Source organism: Triturus cristatus, chromosome 1_2 (assembly GCF_964204655.1).
Source record: "Triturus cristatus chromosome 1_2, aTriCri1.1, whole genome shotgun sequence".
NCBI lineage: Eukaryota > Metazoa > Chordata > Amphibia > Caudata > Salamandridae > Triturus > Triturus cristatus.
In genome coordinates, this window is record NC_140580.1 from 402,766,390 (window position 1) to 402,786,831 (window position 20,442).

Sequence of the window (20,442 nt, forward strand, 5' to 3'; positions counted from 1 at the left end):
CGATGGACTATCCAGCAGCCGCATCACCTTATCATGTCCTCCACCTGCATTGACAGGAGAGTACAGTTAAGGATGGAAAAGTTATAAACAACGGAACATTTACAACATGTTTAATGTTACATAGCGCATGTAGCAATCAGACTTCCACCTATCCTTTGAACTGCCTGTCCCGCCAGTCCCATGCTTGTGTAAGCGGTGGCTGTGCCAATCCTAAATGAATGGGAACTATAGTCTGCAGGGTCCAGACCAGCTGACTTCAGGGCCCTGCTGAGCACCTTGGCAAACTGAAACCTTGTGAGTGTTGTCCCATCCTCATGTATAAAAAGGCGGTCCTATCCATTGTACCCAGTGGGCCATAAAGGTTTCCAGATTCCCCAGAGGACAGCACTCATTCCCTTGTGCCAGATGAAGCAGTATGTGGTCCCTCCTACCCCTTTGGTTGGTCTTAAAACGGGTCATAGCGACTGCCAGGGAGCCATTTGCCATTGAAATTCCAGTAGCTGCAGACCACCACTCATGTCAAAGGCAAAGTTTACTTTATTCGATTGATACAAATTAATCATAAAGGTTCATATATACATCACAAATATGAGCAATGAAACACCAATAAAACAAGTTAAAAAGCATTAAAAACAATTTGTATCAACAGGTATGTAATTTACTGGATTTTAACGACAGACATAAAAAGGAGGCAACACAGAAACAGATTAAAGGATCAGGCTACAGTCGTAAAAAATACAATGCCGGGCGACATTGTCTAAAATTGTGCTTACCCATGATTGGGAGAAAAAATTCTTACGATGATCACAATAAAATTTACAACAAAAAATATGTGCAAATCAGATTGGGCCGAGGTACCATCGCATGGGCAACATGGCAAATCATGTGTGGAAAAAATGCCAGTGGGGAAGCCCAACATTCACGGGATGAGATTTAGCCAAAACCAAATTAGAATGAATCTTTGGCGAGGATTTGTTATAAATGACAGAAAAGATAGTTCCCCCTCGCCAAACATTGGGTCCTCAAGGTACTCTCGAACCATAACTTTATTGATCTGAGCAGTGAGTCTGATTTCGCCCTTATGTTTTAAAAAGTGGACTTTTAGGGCTTTTTTGGATATCATTGAGCATTTTACTGGGGTTTCGAACAGAGTACCCAAGTCCGGTGCGTGTCGGGTATTTTTAACATACATTAACCACGGTATCCTCTGATCGTGTTCTAGAGCAAGACAGTCAGCGATAAACTGTTGGGTGAGGATAACTGTGTCTCTTGTCCTTATGAAATGCCAAAGGAGAATTGGAGCTACATTTTTTGGGTAAGTAATATAGGGGATATTCAACTCACAATGTATTTTAAAATTAGAACAGCTATTGATGAGGCTCATCAATGTTTTCCAAAAGGTGTTTTTGATTATTTGAACTGCCGTTGGATTTACATAACTCCATACTCCAGCTCCATAAGAAGCTACTGAGCTGGATTTGGACCCATATAAATTTTTTGACAATATCTGTTTGTCTCGAACCCAGCTTTTCAATAAATGAGTAAATAGCATTAATGCTCTTTTTTAGCATAATCCCTCGGTTTGACACCATGTTGGACCATGAGGACATGTGGTCAAAAGTCACCCCTACATATGAGAACAACTCCGTCTGCGCCACTTTACGATCAGAAATAAAGAAAGAAGGGGGGTTCTTCACCTTACAGCCTGCAACTAAAATATAGGACTTAGCCTCATTTGTTTTTAAGTCCTGACTTTGCATAAAGTTTACATAAATATCTAGCAATTTCTGGAGGGCCCTTCCCGTGCGTGCAATTAAAACTGCATCATCTGCGTAGAGTAAGATTGGAATACGCATCTTATTCATTGTAGGGACATCCAGGGTTGATTCTAACAATTGGGCCTTTACTCCTTTGGTGTATAAAGAGAAAAAAAAAGGGTCGAGGACACACCATTGGCGAACCCCCTGGAAATTGGAAACCATCTGGTACACTCCCCCTGTTGTCCATAACGGACACGGGCTTCGACCCTCGAATACAACTGCCTAATAAATGTAATTATTGCTTGGTATACCCCCAGTTCCTCCATGATCCCACAAAGAAGAGAATGGCCAACTTAGTCGAAGGCTGCGGTTAGGTCCATGAAGGCCAAGTATAAATTACATTTTTTAGCCTGGGTATACTTAGCTGTAAGCAGACTGAGGTTATGACATTGGTCTTGAGTGCCTCTGCCCTTTTTAAAACCGTACTGGGACGGAATCAGAACATTATTAGTCGCTGCCCAAGTCTCCAATCTATTTAATAATACTCTGCCCATAAGTTTCGTCATGCTATCAAGGAGGGAGATTGGCCTATAGTTTTTGGGACGGATTTATCTCCCTTTTTATGGATGGGTTTTAAAATTGCTTTATGCCATGTTTCAGGCGGGCCCACTTTGGCTATTACGTTAAAAACGTTAGTGAGCAGCATGGGTCCCCAGAGTTCGGGAGATTCAGTAAAAAAGTCTATTGGGGTGCTATCTGAACCCAGGGCCTTATTACTAGTACATTGTGCTAGTGCCTCGCTTAACTCCACATGGTTAAAGGAGAGAACGGCATTGGGCTACTGGACTGAGTCTTCTTACAGAGCCAAAGTTCCCTCCCTCTTTCCTTTAAAGATTTTGCTGAAGTGCACCACCCAGGAGTCTTCGCCCACATGATTGTCTAGGTTAGGTTCTATGTGTGGTTTTAAAAAGGGGCGTTAACCACTGCCCAGAAGTCCCTGGAGTTATTTGAGGCAGAAGCTTGGTACAATTGTTCCCATGCTGCTTCCTTCAGTTTTGTTAGTCTATTCCTCCTTGACGTGTTGCACATTAGGCGGCGTGTTTGACCAGGATTGGGCGTCTTGGCTCACACTCAAGGGTTCGATGTAAATTGGATAGTGCTTTGGTGCAGTGCTGGTCAAACTACTTCTGCCCCTTTGTTTTTGGGGTCACACCACTCTTCGATAGGTTCTTTTTTACCTCCAGCAAAATTGATTTGAAGGCCACTATGGTGCTCTGTGGGTCAGAATTTAAATCTGTTACTATTTCGTCATACCTACTAGCTACTACTCGAGGGGTGTAATCCGCCCCATAGATTTTCTCTCACTTAAGTATCATCCCATTCTCCCATGCAACATGTGGTTTTTGTATGAGATGTTTGAGCCATGAATTCCCACCCAATACATTTGGCAAAATACAGCCGCATTGTCACTGAAACCTAAACAATTTGTTGGAAAATGACTAAAAGCCCCTCTTAGAGAAGCTGAGGCTATTATAAAGTCAATAGTGGAAGTGTTTAGACTAGAGCAGAAGGTCTTTTGTGGTTGGCTGGTGGTTTTCGACAGGGGATTCATTATCTCTAGATCTTTTGTAATGATGAGTTCATTTAATATATTACATACTGATTATGGCTGAAATACACGCTTCCCACTCCGTCCTCGTCCGTAAGGCCTCATATTGAATTTGAAGCGAAGGGCCAGAAATGTGCGTTCAAATCACCCATCTGTGGCACCCGACCTCTTGGCAAGGTAGACGGTTTTCACCCTGTGTACCCGTGTGTACCCTCGACTTGTGCCCTGAGCATGTTAGTGATGGTTGTTACATTGATTTTGTAGCATAAGATATACGTACCATCTGAGGCAATATTTTCTCCAGCGTTGAAGGCGACAAAAGTCCTACCTCCTAAGATGAGGTTATTTGGTGGAGTGATATAGGTATGTCTGGTAGATAAACCCAACGCGCAAGTTTTATTATAAAGCATGCAGAAACATTTGTGTGCAGGTGCATAGCTATCAACAGTACAGCAGGTGCAATGGCACTGGGCCAACCAAGGATGTAAGGGGCCCAAAGCACTCTTGTGATAGATGTTTTTGACTTTTCGACTTACAAACAGGGGGAAGAGGGGCCCATTCTCCATGCCCGCATTAGGGAAAAATGGGCCTAATGCTACGCCATTGGTCGGTGTGGGATGGCTACGGGAACAAAGCGTGTGGTGTTGTTTGGGTGATGCAATGGCCCTCTTAGAAGCCCTGCAAATGCCAGGTGTTTCTGACCGCAAAAAGCAAGTGATGGGCGGGTCTTTCGACTGAGAGTGCCTTGAGAGGAATCCAAGAGTGTGGGTGGGGGAGGGGGTGTGTGAGTATAGCTTTTGTAAATAGGAGCCGACTTCTAGAACTACGTCAGCAGCTACTTTAAATATACTTCAAAATACAACCATCCTCTGTGAGGGCCTGCAAATAATACACACTAACCTTGTTCGTGGATGTACACGTTTTATTGTCTTTTTTTATTTCCACCTCCAGATACGCTCACCTGCAGAAAGCGTGAACAGGTTTGGAGTTAAGCGAGTTATCCAATTATCGACGCCAGCCTTTTAACATCTTTTATTTGGAGCAAAAACTCACAGCAATGTCGTAAAATGAAGAGTACAGCTGCTTTATATGCTGCTTTGTTGACATGCCACATTCACGTTTCTCAAACTTTTCGCAATCTCAAATTTATTTTCCTTTGTCTGAGAATTATTTTCATGCTTTGGAAAGGTAAAGGGGTTTCTAGTGCCAAACAATTCCAAATTCATCACGAGTAAGACAATGGTAACAGGTTACACCCCTTTTGGCTTAAAGCAAAAAAAAAGCTTAAGTTATCATGATCTGGAAAGGGAAATCCTGCTGCCTTCTACAAAGCATTTTGAGGCAGAAGCCTTCTGAGATCCCAGTTTCCCATGAAACACAATTTTGAGCTTTTTAGGATTTCTCAGTAAACGTCATGTCATAATGTATGTGCACGTGCATCCTTGAACTGTGCTGGGACAAGCCTTGCTCACAAATGTTCAAGTATTCCATACCCGTTTCAGGCTTTTTACCACTCGTCATCATGATATCAAATTTGCAATAGAAAACTCTTGCAGGTCTTCATGTTAAAAAAAATAATCTAATTAAACGGCACGTGTTTGCATACTGTATGTGTTAAGCATCGCTGCTCGTCGGAGTTGTTATTAGTCGAGTGAATACAGGTTGTAATTTGTAGATAGATTACATCACTAGATTGTGGCAACGTTTAAGAAAGCAGGCCTGCACTTAAAGTTAACAGCCTCTTACTGAACAAGACGGTTGGGGAGTTCGACCTGGACTTTCAATTGTATAGGTAGTAGTTAACTCATTTTTCTGCTTTTTTTCTGCATGGCTGGTGGGCCTCTGGTTAACTCCACACTTTGTGCCTCTGCCTCTGCACTCGGATTCTGACTCCACTACTTTTGCCTGGCAATTGTGGAGTGCACGCTATTCCTGACACTATGCCAGTTACCTGCAGGCTGCTATTAATGTATCCTGCAATTAATCTGGGGCCGAGCTCAAGCTGGGTCTTGTTGGCATTTCTTTTGCATTGTGTTGTTGGAAAGCACACATACATCCGCTGCTTCCAGAGATGCATAATTTGTCGTGAACACTGTCTGATGGACATCCATAAGAATGGTACCATGGGCACCCTCCAATGTTCAGTTCCAGTCACCTATTACAAACAAGATGTTTTTTTTTTTTTTTTTTTTGTGTTGGAAGCATCTGCCACAAAAATAAACAGAAAATAAGACAGACCTGCACTTAAATGTGGCTACAATATGCTTGCAATAAAAATTATACATTTAAATAAATCACTTATGTGTCTGTGTTGGAACGGACTGTTATCCGGATCCCCAATGCTGATTTTTTTGTCATAGGTGAACACGGAAAATGCATGTGTGCCATGTCACAGCCCTGTCTCCCGGATTTGTCTTGCTGGACCGGAAGAGGCGCCCAACACGCTTCCTTCATAGAGGTGGAAGGCTACTGCCTACACCATAAGTTGAGCAGCACCAGCACAGTGGTGACAGAATACTGTGTAGTGATTAGTAGTAGTGAACAGGTATGTTTACTATGTGTCCCTGGAGGGAGGCCTACAGGCTCAGTCACCTTTTAAAAGTTCCGCTACTGTGTACTTAGCTCATCCTTGCCCTATATCAGGTAGATGTGGAGTGCTACGCAGGAGTAGGGACTCTGCGCTGGATGTATGTGCGCATGGGAAGGGTACAGTACAGGAATAAAGCAATACTGTGCAGAATATGTGTGATTAGTGCATGTACTGAGTGTATGTATTCCTGTTCAGAATACATTAAATGAGAGATGAAATGCTGTGCAGTGCGTGCACAAGGCGAGCGTGTTCTGGGTGGGTGTGCTTGCGTGAAGAACAATACATGATGGGTGAATCATTGTGCAGTACACACATGGTGAATATTTATGCTGGCAGTGTGTGTGTTTGCAAATTGCACACCCTGCTATATTATAGGAAAGCTTAAGTGCTGAACATTGCAGAGATACTGAATGTGTCTACTGAATGTATGTGTGCGTGTAATGGTACAATGTATAGAGGTACAGTGCTGGACAGTAAGTGTACTCTGAAAGTACACTGAAGTAGTATGCTTGTATTGGTACATTATATGGAAGACCCTGGGTTACATTTTGGGAGACCCAGGCCTGCCTGGTGAAAACATAAGGAGTAGAGGAATCCCCCCGAAAAAAATAAACTTATTGCTGCATTTCTGTGAGCATGCCCTGGCGCTTGAAGCATCAGTGCCTGTCTGCTTGCCAAGACCCTGTGAGGGAGAGGGAAGCTATGGAGGGAGTGAGGTCCTGTGGGGAGCCCTGCCAACAGGACTCTCTGAGCGAGGTGTGAGGGAATGGCTGTGCACCGATTGGGTTGTTGCTCGGGTGCAGGGTTGGCTCGGTGACTCCTGTGTGCCAGAAGAGGGATGCAACAAACTCAGCCGTGAGTTGAGTGCGGTGTGGGACTGGACAAGCCCATACCCTGTATGTCAGAGGGGGTCACAGCTAAAGTTGCTTCTACGAGAAACGCTGAGACTTGTAACCACTTTGGTGTGGGCGCTTGTACCAGAGGAGTGTACGCCCATGCTATCCAGTACCACAGCACACAGAATGCCAGGGGAGATGACAGTAGTTACCAACGTCACAGAGGGATTCAGGCTGCCACTCAAAGGAGAGACTGAGGCTCAGTTTGGCTGGTTGGATGGACCCGCACTGTGAGAGAACTGCCGCTGACTGACCATTGAGGACTGGTGAGGTGCCGTGGACGTCGCACCCTTGCTGAGTTCCAGTCAGGAGCTGAAGGAGGGATAACCCCCTCTGCTGGATAAAGCCAGCTTACTGCATCTTTGTGATCCAGGATCCGCTTAGACAACTGAGGGAACTCCAGCAGCAGGGCCTGTGCCACCAAGTGCTGCACCTTGGGCAGCCCAACTTTTCCAAGCAGAGAAGGACTCATGGGTACTCGTGCAGAGAGCCCACCTGCACCACTGAACTCTACAGAGCTGTGAGCAGGGTAAAAAGTGAATGCAACCGGTTTGGCCCCTGGGGGACTCGCTGTTTATAGTGCTGCTGCACCTTTGACACTTTTGACTAAATCCTGAAAAGTTAAAGGGGAACTCTTGAGTATGGCCTGATAGTGAGTATTCCCTAGATGTGATCATCAGGGAATAGGGAATAACCCCAAACACCCACACAAAGTAGTTTGGGAGAGGGATTAGCCGGACAACTGCTAGGACCCCGACCTCAAGAGGTTTGTGTTGTTGTTTTTGAATGTCGTATTTCTTTGCATGTGTAGTGTTAGAAATAAACTACTTATTTTTTTCATAAAAGCAAGTATTTGGCTGGACATTGATTTACTGTTCATACTATTTACGTCTTGAGTTATCAGTCAGTTTGACTGACTTGTATCTACACTTCCCTCCAACCCCCTCGAGGGAGCCTTGACTGCTCAATCAACTAACACGTTGGGCCCAGTATCCCGTGCGTGCCCCATGGCCGTCTGAAAGGGGTTCTGTCAGTCTATTTTATTATTGATTTTCTAGATCATGCTTTGCAATTGTGTCATGCATTTAGCTTTTTTTTGTGAAACCAAGAAGAAGAAATCAACACTCTACCAAACATTCAAACTATTGTCATGCATGCAAAATAAATAGCAGTTTTTTTTTCAAGATAATGTACATTTAAAAAAAAAATTCGAAAAGCACACTTTGAACGAGCTTTGCACTGAAGGGATAAGAACTATTTTTAAGTGATGAAAACAATGTGCACACGCTTTGTGCAGTAACTCAAAGTGAATGGAGCCTGTAGATAAAGTGAGCTGACCCACTGCCCCATGCTATATGCTGTGGTGAGCAGATGCAAAGTGTGATTCAACAGACCAACGGATGAAGTCTGATGAGCAAAAGCCCCTATATATATTAATTGTTTTCAGAAAAACAAGTCTGATGTGACAGCTAAAGCTGTCTCAAAGGGCAGACTTAAACTATATACCTACACTTCCTCTGCTTCAGCAACACTAGTTATTCATTCTTCTTTTCTTATTACCTTTTTCATCAATTCAATTCATGTTTATTTTATTTTGTAGTTTTTTTTCTATTGTGTAGACAGACTATATTTCTGGGATCCAAAGTGGTTCACAAAACTGTAAGTTTGTAATACAATCCAAGTTGATGTTAATTTGTTAATAGTATCATATTAATTAACTGCAAACCTTTCACTGAATCACTGAATTAGTTAATCAAATGAATCAGTTACATAGTGTATGTGGAAAGGGCAAAGAAAAAGCACCCCTTATTATGTGCAAATTAATTTATTCCAAGTTTTTTAAGCATTGGCAAAGGCAATCGGTCTGCCCTTATCAAGGGTACAATTTAGTTTTCATTTTCTTCTTTTAGGAAACATGCAAAACAAAATAAAGAAATGACTCAGAACCCTTAGCAAAGGCCTGCTACTGAAGTTCAAGCCATATTAGGAGCTGAAGTGGGCAGACCCTTTGCCTCATGCTGAAGCAAGATGTGAATGAGAGATGAACAGACTAATTGATCTGTAGAGCTGATAGAAATTACCTGTATATCGGTGTGTGTATGTGTGTATATATATTCACTGAAAAGACCAAATGTTGCAGGGAAGGTATAGTTAGGTTCTGAATTTACACGCACAATACCATATAAATTCAGCAGTTATAGTTAGAGTTATTTCAAGTAACTATAGCTCGTGTCCTAAGGGAACTATGACTCGCTTCCCCGCCAAGCACAGTTTTCTCATCAATCGTTTTATTACAAATGTTGCACTGATAATATCAATCATGCTATGGAAGATGTCATCAATGATGTAACATGTGAGGTAATTAGCTATGCAAGGCAAGGGTGCAAGTTATAGTTACCTTAGGGCTTCAGATATAGTTACTTGAAATAACTCTAAGCTGAATTTCTATGGTTTTGCGTGTTTAAAGTTAGAGCCTAATTACAACTTCCCTGTGACCTTTGGTTATTTCATTGAATTTTCTAAGGCTTTTTAAATGCTAATTCCTAGCTATACCATCGCTGTAACCTTCTGCTTTTTTCAGAGAAGTTCATAGGCTTTTTAAAATTTTATTTCCTAACTGTAACCTTTCAGAGTGGGTGTGTGAGTGGCTGTAAAGGTCGGTGAGTGGGTGTGTGAGTGGTATGTGGGTGTGTGAGTGGGTGTGCGAGTAGCTGTGCGGGTGTGTGAATGGGTTTGTGAGTATCCGTGTGGGTTTATGAGTGGGTGTGTGAGTGGCTGTGTGGGTCTATACAGTAGGTGAAAAAAGGGGTGGGGCATCCAACAAGCTCTCAGCAATACCACTGTGTGGGACTTATTGGTGGTGGTTGAGAAAAAAATGGGGACCCCCTGCAAAGCACGATGTGTCCTAGGGCAGGGAAAATATAGCTGAGGAAAAATACCTAGACAATTAACTGGTCAACCAAGGACCTAATATATTTCATTGATGTATACAGTGACTCAGTGTACTAAACATGTTAATTAAAATATACATTTTATTCTATGAAATTCATAAAACCACAAACTGATCCAAAATATTGCAACATATTCCATGTGAAAACATAATAACCAACATATAAGACATTCACAAAAAATACAATACACAAAATTCAAATATGAGACATAAAACCATATCAAAAATAAATGTACAATAGATGTTTAAAGACACGTGGCTAGGTGTATAAACAAAGTTCCTGTTATGTGTCTATGCGCGTTTCGGCGTGAGAACGCCTTCTTCAGGACAGCCACAGTAACCTGTATAAACAGAAATAAGCACAATACATAACATCAATATCTAAAAATAAGTACACTGAGTCAGACAAATCTACAAATAACAAATCATGATATATGTGAATCAATTATAATATTAATTTTCTGTGTAGATCAGGCATGAAACCACCGGTGCCCTGAGCTGAAGAATATAGAGTGTATTAGTAAAGAAAAATTATAAGGGAGAAATAGAACACATGATACCAACCGAATATGGAATGTGAATAATACATAGAGAAAATGTGAATAGTGAATAATAGAGTAGACGGAAACACCTTATTTGGAGAATACTGAAGTTGGATATAAAAAATGCAACAACTTAATGTGACACAAGCTTACCTCAAAGAGGTAAGAAGATGGAACCAAAAACCAATGTTTGAATCCAAGGTAACTCAATTACCTATGAGGGAGAGACAGGTGTACAGATAGACCTATCAGCTTAGCAAAGAGAAAAACAGAGGGGATAAATATATATGCAATAAAGTACACTAGTATTTTTGTACCTACTTGTAAAAAAATGATGATGACTGACCAAGGATATATGGAAAGTCAAATATATATGTCGGCGGATAAGGATTACTATAAACAAAGAAACCAGAATAATATATAAGACATGAGAATACCTTCACAAATAGTATCACAAAATGGACAGGGTGATTTATTTATTGAAAAAAGAAGCTAATAAATATCACAAAAACAAAATGAATCAAAAAAGAAGAAGAGAATCCTTCACATAAAATCTGATCATGTCTGCTATGACAGATGTATTAAAATGTAATAATATCCAAATAGTCAAGGCAGCCCAGCCGGGTACTCCAAGATAATCCCTGTGTATGATAACAGGAAACGACGTCTGTAAGAACAAAAGAAATCTAAATCACTATGATGTAATAAAGGCTTCGGGAATATAGTTAATGCGTATCTGGATGTGTATATATACCTATATAATATAAGCAAGATGTAACTTCAAAAGGGCTGGTTGAATCAAATTTAAATGAATGATTTGATGGCGATAAGCACTCTGAAAAGAAGGGAGAGAAAAATAATGTGAAACCTTATGAACAACAGTCTAAGTCGATAGCTGATTAATCTAGACCACGTAAAAGATGTAATAGTATAGTAACGTGTGGTCAAAAACTGATCCTAGAGAGTACATTTATATTTGTGCATTGCGCACAGATGGCAAACGCTATGTGCACCTAAGGATGTGATAGTTATAAAAAATTACCTCTTCCTGGAGGCAATAACACAATACTGGTCAAATATGTAATAATTATAGTGCATATATAAACGCAAAAATGAAAGGTAACAGTGTGCGCCCGTAGATATTACAATCATATCAAATTTGCGCTTACTAAAGGCGATACTGTAATAATGGCCAAAAATTAGAAAAAATAGCAATATAATGCTTAATAACATGATAAGTGAAATCAGCGTACTGATAAATGTAAATATAGAGTGCTCAAAATCAGAAGCTATACTGTGTAAGTACATGACATCATTAATGTCGGTAAAACAGTAAAAGATAAATATGAACGCAGAGTGGCTATCTGAACCGCACGCTACAATAGTTGCTGGTTAAAGACTGATTGAGAAATGTAAATGACGATCTTAATGTCAGATTATGTGATAATAGTTTACCTGATGTGAAGGATGATAGGTCGTGCGGACAGGTTTCCAGTATCGCATACACCGCGGGTGAAAATATCGGCTTTTATGGAAAACGCCGAATTGGGCTAGCCGGAAACTGATGTAACATAATTACATAATACGTTCAAAACGTAGTGAACGGTAAAAACCGAAGAAAGACGATCACTGCACTTCTTTTTGGAGAATGGACTATACATATATGGGTAATGCTAGCAGATCTGAACTATCATAACATAAAAAGATAAAAAACCAATATAAATAAATAAAAATTAACTACACAAAATAAATGAAAATAGTAGGCACATTGATACATCGCCTGATGAATGGAGTCAGAATGGAAAGTAGGCTACTTTGGTCATTAATGTGAGGCCTGATATTAAGAAAAATGAAGGTGGGAAAAATATATAATTACAGAAATAGGTAGACTCACCCATATATAGTAGGTAATAAATTCCAAAGGGATACACCCTGCAAGGAAAAGGGAAAGGAAAATAACTATAATATCTAAAGTTATAACTATAGATGATCAAAAGAACACAGAGCCAAATATTCTAGATGTATTTGATGTGTTTAATTATAGCAGATGGCATTCTCCCACGACGGTATTTCACTATTGAGCCCTCGTTTCCATGTGTCAAGGACAAAAATCCAAAAAACTTCACGTTTTTTACGTATGGAATCACTTCTTTCGCCTGAAGGAATCTCAATCTTTTCCAAAATAAACCATCGCACCTCATTAGCAGTATGTTTATGTTGTAAAAAATGATTAACTAAAGGGGCGTTGTTTTTGCTGTATGTATAGCCAAACAATGTTCTGTATGTCGGACATTGAATGCTCGTGAAGTCTCACCCACGTAGCCTAAACCGCAGGGGCACAACAATAAGTAAACCACAATTCTGGTTTTACAATTTGACATTTTCTTGGCTGAAATTTGATAGCCGTTAAGTGTAAGGGTATCACCCTCAATAGCATTGTCACAAGATTTGCATTTGGAGCATTTAAAATTGCCCTCAACAGGGCAATGCCCATCAATGTTTTTTTGGATGAATGAAGTACTTTCCATGTATCTAGATCTTGTGACCATGTCTTTTATGTTTTTATTACGATGATGTGCAAACATAGGTCTAGGAAGCTTCTGTTGTTCTTCTGGATCGCTATTCAGGATGTGCTAACTAGAGTTTACGATTTGTCTAACTCTTTCATTAAGTGTGGAATGTTTGGTGACACAAACCAATTGATTGGTTGTAGAAGATACATGACTTCTTAGTAGTGAATCTCTATCATAAAAACAAGCCCGTTTATAAGATTCACGAATGAGTCTGTGGGGATAACCTCTAGCTGCGAACTTAGCTTTCATGACGGAAGCTTGTTTGTCAAAATCAATGAGATTGGAGCAGTTGCGACACAACCGAAGGAACTGTACGAACAGTATACTTTCTTTCTGTGCGCGTGGATGAGAACTATTGAATTCTAACAAGGTGTTGCGTGCCGTAGGCTTAACAAACAAGTCTACTTCAAGTAGTCCTTTATGATGACGTATGATAATGTCCAAAAATTCAACCTGATTGGAACTTTGATGTGACGTGAATTTTAAATTGGAATCGCATACATTTAACATTGGTTTTTGGTTCCATCTTCTTACCTCTTCGAGGTAAGCTTGTGTCACATTAAGTTGTTGCATTTTTTATATCCGACTTCAGTATTCTCCAAATAAGGTGTTTCCGTCTACTCTATTATTCACTATTCACATTTTCTCTATGTATTATTCACATTCCATATTCGGTTGGTATCATGTGTTCTATTTTTCCCTTATAATTTTTCTTTACTAATACACTCTATATTCTTTAGCTCAGTGCACCGGTGGTTTCATGCCTGATCTACACATAAAATCAATATTATAATTGATTCACATATATCATGATTTGTTATCTGTAGATTTGTCTGACTCAGTGTACTTATTTTAGATATTGATGTTATGTATTGTGTTTATTTCTGTTTATTCAGGTTACTGTGGCTGTCCTGAAGAAGGCGTTCTCACGCCAAAACGCGCGTAGACACATAACAGGAACTTTGTTTATACACCTAGCCACGTGTCTTTAAGCATCTATTGTACATTTATTTTTGATATGGTTTTATGTCTCATGTTTGAATTCTGTGTATTGTATTTTTTGTGAATGTCTTATATGTTGGTTGTTATGTTTTCACATGGAATATGTTGCAATATTTTGGATCAGTTGGTGTTTTTATGAATTTCGTAGAGTAAAATATATATTTTAATTAACATGTTTAGTACACTGAGTCACTGTATACATCAATGAAATATATTAGATCCTTGGTTGACCAGTTAATTGCCTAGGTATTTTTTCTCAGCTGGACTTACTGTTGGTAACAGGAGGGGTTCTTGGCCCCCAACGACCCTCAGTATCCAAGGGGACTTCCTCCCCTAACCAGTAGTGCGCCAGGAGGGGCATTTGCAAAGTGGTGGAGCAAGAGGGTTGGGCTTCTGATGAGCTTCCAGCAATCCCGCTGTGTGGGACATACTGGTGGTAACATGAGGGTTCTGGGCCCCCAATGACCCTCAGCATCCAAGGGGACTTTATCCCCCAACCAGTAGTGTGCTAAGAGGCACATCTGCAGAGTGGTGGAGAAAGATGGCAGGGCATCAGAGGAGCTCTCAGCAATCCCGGTATGTGAGACTTTCTGGTGGTAACAAGAGGGGTTCTTAGCCCCAAACAACCCTCAACATTGAAAGGGAATGATTAGTGCACCAGGAGGAGCGTTTGCAGAGTGGTGCAGGATTTGCAGTTCCACAGGCACGATTTGTGCTCTCACAGGCAGGATTTGCGGTTCCACAGGGGACCGGGCTGAGACACCCATGTGGATCTGCAGATCTCTGAAAATGTAAAAAAAAATTCAAAATTAACACACGTTTTAAAATAGGAATTAACGCTTTTACACCACTTATATCCCCCACATGGGTTCAGGGAATCTCTACCCTGTTCCCTTCATAAACATTACCGCACATATTTCAGCCTGAGGCCCGTTTCCTGAGAAAAGAAAATGGCAACCACAACGTTTCTGTCAGGTTGCAGCCAGCCAATCATGACTTTGCTGTGGTGCATGGCTCCGCATGTCCCCCACAGAAGGATTCACGGAGGATCAGCGTCCCTATATATATAAATAGGTGTAAAAAGGGGCATGGCCTCAGACCACCTCTCTGCAATGCAGCTCTGTGGCACATACTGGAGGTACCTGGTGGGCTAGTTCGACCCCAGGGGCCCTCAGGATTCAAGGGGACTTAATCCCCCAACTTAAACCGCTCCATGGGACGCGTTTGCACAGTGGTGAAGGGAGGGGGTGGGGCCTGAGGTGACATGTATGCAAACACGCCCTGTGGCTCGTTTTAAGTTGGGAGATTAAGTCCCCTTGAATCCTGAGGGCCCCTGGGGTCGAACTAGCCCACTAGGTGCCTCCAGTAAGCGCCACAGAGCTGCGTTGCAGAGAGGTGTAAAAAGGGGCATGGCCTGGACCACCTCTCTGCAACGCAGGCCTCTGGCGCTTACTGGAGGTACCTGGTGGGCTAGTTGCCCCCCAGGGGTTCTCAGGATTGAAGGGGAATTAATTCCCCAACTTAAAACACGCCACAGGGCTTGTTTGCACACATGTCACTTCAGGCCCCGCCCTCTTCCAATTTTTCTCCTTTTTTTGCTGTCATCAGCTACTACTTAACTTCACTATTCACAGTGATGTCAGAATAGTTTCATCATAAACAGCAGGGGGAAAAAAACAATCAACTAGATTGTTAACAAAACAAAATCCCTAATTCTCATAAATATAATACAAAATCAATACAAATAACACATCCAATACTATTTCCAATCTTCAAATCTTACCTTTACTTTGTAGTTTCTGTGAACATTTTCCCAATACACCAAATAATGTATAAAAAAATTCGCAATGAAAGCATCCCGTAGAATTCCTTAAAGTATCTTTACACCTTCCCACAAAGCCGAATGGTGTATCTAAAATCTTTGTTTCAGAAATATCAAGTATGAGTTGGGTAATTCATAAGGCAATCTCGGTTTAATTTCCAAGTGTGTATCGTTGCAGTGACTCCAACCATTATTACACTTTAAATAAACTGTATAATGTCCACTTGTGGTAGTATTTCCAGCATGGAAAACAATAGCAACTGTTGCAAAAGTTCTTCCAGAAATAGATAATTGACTAGCAACAACATTTTTAATTTTGGTTTCCACTTTTCTTCCATTTGGTCTACAGCGTTGTGGCATTATAATCAAATATTTTCCATATCTTTGTAGGCATAATGTAGATAGCATTGTTGATTTACAACGAGAACAGATCATCTCGTGATCTGCTTCTTTTAGTAATTTGGAAAATGGTACAGATTTGCAGTCAGGTATTGTCAAATATAGAAATCGTTCTCTGTCAACTATAGTGCTTGAAGTTAAGGAACACTGTTCACATTTATGTTCCCATTTGTAACTGAGTCCAAATAAACTCCCAATCTGAATTCCTTCATCTTCTAGTACTCCAAGCATAACCATCAGAAATTCTTGTGCATCTTGCTGTATATTAGCACTGAACGTTAAAGATCCAGTACATGTATCCAACAGTTGGCGAATACCAGAAGCAGAATGAATCTTACTTCTAACAGTTCTCAATTCTTGAAATAAAGTGTAGAGTGCAGATCATAAAGTTTTTTCCTGACTTTCCATTATTTCACCACAAACATCTTCAAGATAAAAGATAACATTTAGAATTACATTACCATAGCAGTTGACACCGGAAGCATTTTCTAATTGGTATCAACCAACATCATCATTTGTTTGTATTTTCTGCTTCTTTACATCCTTTCTTTTCTGTTGATTTTCTTTCTGCTTTTCAACCATAGCTGACTCTTCAACATATTTGCATTTTGAACACACAACACGTTTCTTATAAATAGGATATTCACCTAAATGGGGAGCTTAAAGCCTTCTCAAACGATTATATTCTCTTACACAATTAACATCAGCACTAACCTTGTTCTCATCAAAATCAATTAAATACAAACCAGACAACGTTCTAACTCAAGATAATGCAAAATATAACATTCCCTCTTTAAACACAGTTTTTCAACATTTACCAAAGCATTATCTACACGATTTGTGAATAGTTATTGCATATGCTAAACAGAAGGGAAACTGTTTTCTACGAACATACAAGTCTTTTACAAGCAAAAAACGTGGGGCAGAACGTACAATCTGTCTTACCTCTGCAATCTGATCAAATTTAACTTTCAAAAATTCAATTCCATTCTATTTCGATATTTCACAAAATCAACAACTTTCCCCATTGCTCCATTCACTAAACCTTCTTCTACATTCAGATTACGCTTCAAAATTACCCTACAGTTTAAGCATACATCTACGTGAACTATTTCTTGATTTTCCAATTTCATAAGCTCTCTATTAAATGTATAACACTCTTTCACTGTAGGCATTAAGCAAACTATAGACTATTTTTCTTTCATTTTCTTGTACATTACTTCTGCTGGTGTGTTTTCATTTGTAAACAAGTTTTTTAGTAGACGACTTTGAATAGCTTGTTTACCATGTTTGCTTAGAACACCAATTCTTACATCTTTTAGAATATTTCCATAATCTTCATCTCTTGCTTGTAGCATATTCTGAGTGAGTTCTTTATATTCAAAATGTAACCACAGATTCACATTTCCAATACTTCCCAAAGATGTCTTAGTGTCTTCATGTAGAAGAGTTTTAAACGCTGGTTCTCCTTTTACACAGGTTAGTTGTAGCAGATCTCCAAATACAATTAAATGTTTTCCCCCAAAGAGAACGTCGTAGTCTGTTTTTAATACCTGTTGCATTCTTAAGTGTACAAAAGCAAGCATTAAGTTTGAGACCATACTCACCTCATCAATAATTAAAAGTTTCATTTTCTTCAGCACTCTTGACACTTCATAAGAAGCTTTTCCAGACAACTTCTGATATTCTAATTTTTTATCATGCTCCACTGGTAACATCAATAATCTATGCACAGTAACTCCTTTAACATTGTGTGCAGCTAATCCAGTTGGAGCTGTTACCACACAAAATAAATGTGAACCAGTAGTTTTTTGAAGATAACTGGTCAAAAAACGTTTACCTGCCCCAGCTTGACCACTGATGTACATCAGAAGAGGTTTAAAAGATGAACAAAGACATTCTTTTTTTTCATGCAACAAACCATGTTCTATCCGTTCTCTCACTTGCACATATATTTCTTTCTGTTCAACATTTACTTGTTCTTTTAACTTTTCCAGTGTTGTATTCTCCTCGTGTGCTTGTTGCATTGCAATTTCGACTTCATGCATAGCAATCGCTGCTTCATTTTGCAGCATTGGTTGTCCAAGAGGATCTTGACTACATGGACCACTACTTTAAGACTATCTTGAGAACTTTCATGAGCTATTTCAGCTATAATAGTCTTTTCCTGTTCAACTTCATCATTCAACATTTTTAAATATGTACGGAAAATTGGACATCGAATGCTATCTTTACAAGCATTAAAAGAATCTTCGTAGCAGTCAAACTCTCCAAGTAATTCACTTTCGCTATGCCATGGTTTAAACAGCTGCAGAAGTGCTAAATAGTAAAATTCTCGCTTATCTGGAGTTTCACAACTAAGTTTATTGTGGTTTGTAAGATTACCCTTTGCATATTTTACTAAACAACCATGGCATCCAACTACTGCAAACTTTCCTTCTTTTAAATCCTCTTTAACATTTCTTTTGAAGCTGTAATGTTGAAGTACTTCATACAGACATAGCTGTTCCAGATGTTGACTCCTTTTCAGATAGTATGTGTCCAACATATTAGTTTTAAGAATATCTGTACTATCTGGCTCATTTGCTGCTAATTGTTCAATTTCTTCCAATGATTTCAACACTCTATTTCGTTTGCAGGCAAGACCTAAACTTACCCAAATGATTCCTCGTGACTTTGAATATAAACTTGAAGAACACAAGCGGTCTGAACATTCATACAATCCAATTTCTCGGTGGGAAAGCATTTTCAAACTAAAGCTGTACAATTTTTTGCTAAGACTATTCTCTTGTGCAATTTCTTCCCACATTTGTTTCATCTCTGTTTTTTCATATTTTGTTAAGTACGATGTAACATAACGTGCAACAGTAATTGAGTTATCCGCAACATACTGGATGTCCATGTTCGCATTCAACATTTTTAAAATGACTGGATTGTAGTCATTGATATACTTTAACACTTCTGTTCTTTTTAAGTTGTAGGTATTCTTTAGAGATTTCCGAGTTATTGTGTGCCTCACAGAAAAAAAAAGAATTTACTCTTCCTTCACAAATGACTGGACGGGGAAAACCAAACCGACATATGGTGTAAAATTTTCCTTTAGACTTGTATTTTCTTCTGCAATACTTTCCACAACGGTGACTTTGGAAACGTAAAACTTGCTGTATCAAGCTTCTATCTCCTCCTTCTCTTGGAATCTCACATGTCACATACTGTTCTATGAAAGACAATACTGTTTCATCAGAATCATTTCCAAATGTAGGTGCATCCTTGATCCATACTAGCATATGTATATGAGGTGCACCTCTTGCTTGATACTCATTTCTCCAAAAGAAATCAGTAAATTCTCCAAGAGGTGGATTCTTTTTATTACAGATAAGAGACATCATACCTTGACACTTATGATTAAAATATCTGCACACATTTACAGGATCCAATGAACACAGTTCACCAGGAGTCTTTATTTAAACTTTTTTTATATTAGAATTTGCTTCTCTTATAAACTCAAGCAAATCTTCCCATGCATACTCTGCACTGCTAAGTGTGACAAACCATGTTGGTGTACCTAAGTTCCGTAACATACACTTGAGTTCTCCATGATGACGATACCAATACTCATTTGTTCCACGTTGACATGCCATCAAATTAATTTACTGTGCTTCTAAATTTTCATCTGTTTCTTGAACTTTCTCCACAAATTCTTTCGCAGAAAGAAGTGATTCATGAACTCCAGTTTTAAGTATATGATTCACAGTATACGAGAGAGAAGACAGATCACTTTCATACAAAAGGGGAAATATGTATGGAATGCACTGTCTAAATCTAGGATCTTCAGAATATAATCTTGTTGACCGATATTCTGAAGCTGGAATCCGTACAGGTTGGTCATCATATCATCCACCTTCTCCAGTAGGAAACAACTGTGGAAAACAACGAACTTACAAGCTTTTCTCCCATACACTCATTGGAGTTCCTTGTGCTTTTTTCATTTGAAATAACTTAATGCTACTTCCTATCACTTCTTTTGAATGCAAAGGACATATTGTATAATGTTCATAAATCTCTTCAGTCCTTGACTTGTCCACTTTCTCTATTTGACCACTTGAAATTTCGAAATCATCTTGTAAACGTATTACCTGTTCATCCACATTTACATTTTTGTAATAAATGTTGTTCTCTATAAGATATAAGGTAGCCTTTTCAACTTTATTAACATCCACAAATTCTTGCCATATTTTCCGACTCTTTGTGGGTACACAATTTACTAAAATAACTACTGCCTCATCTTCCTCTTTCTCT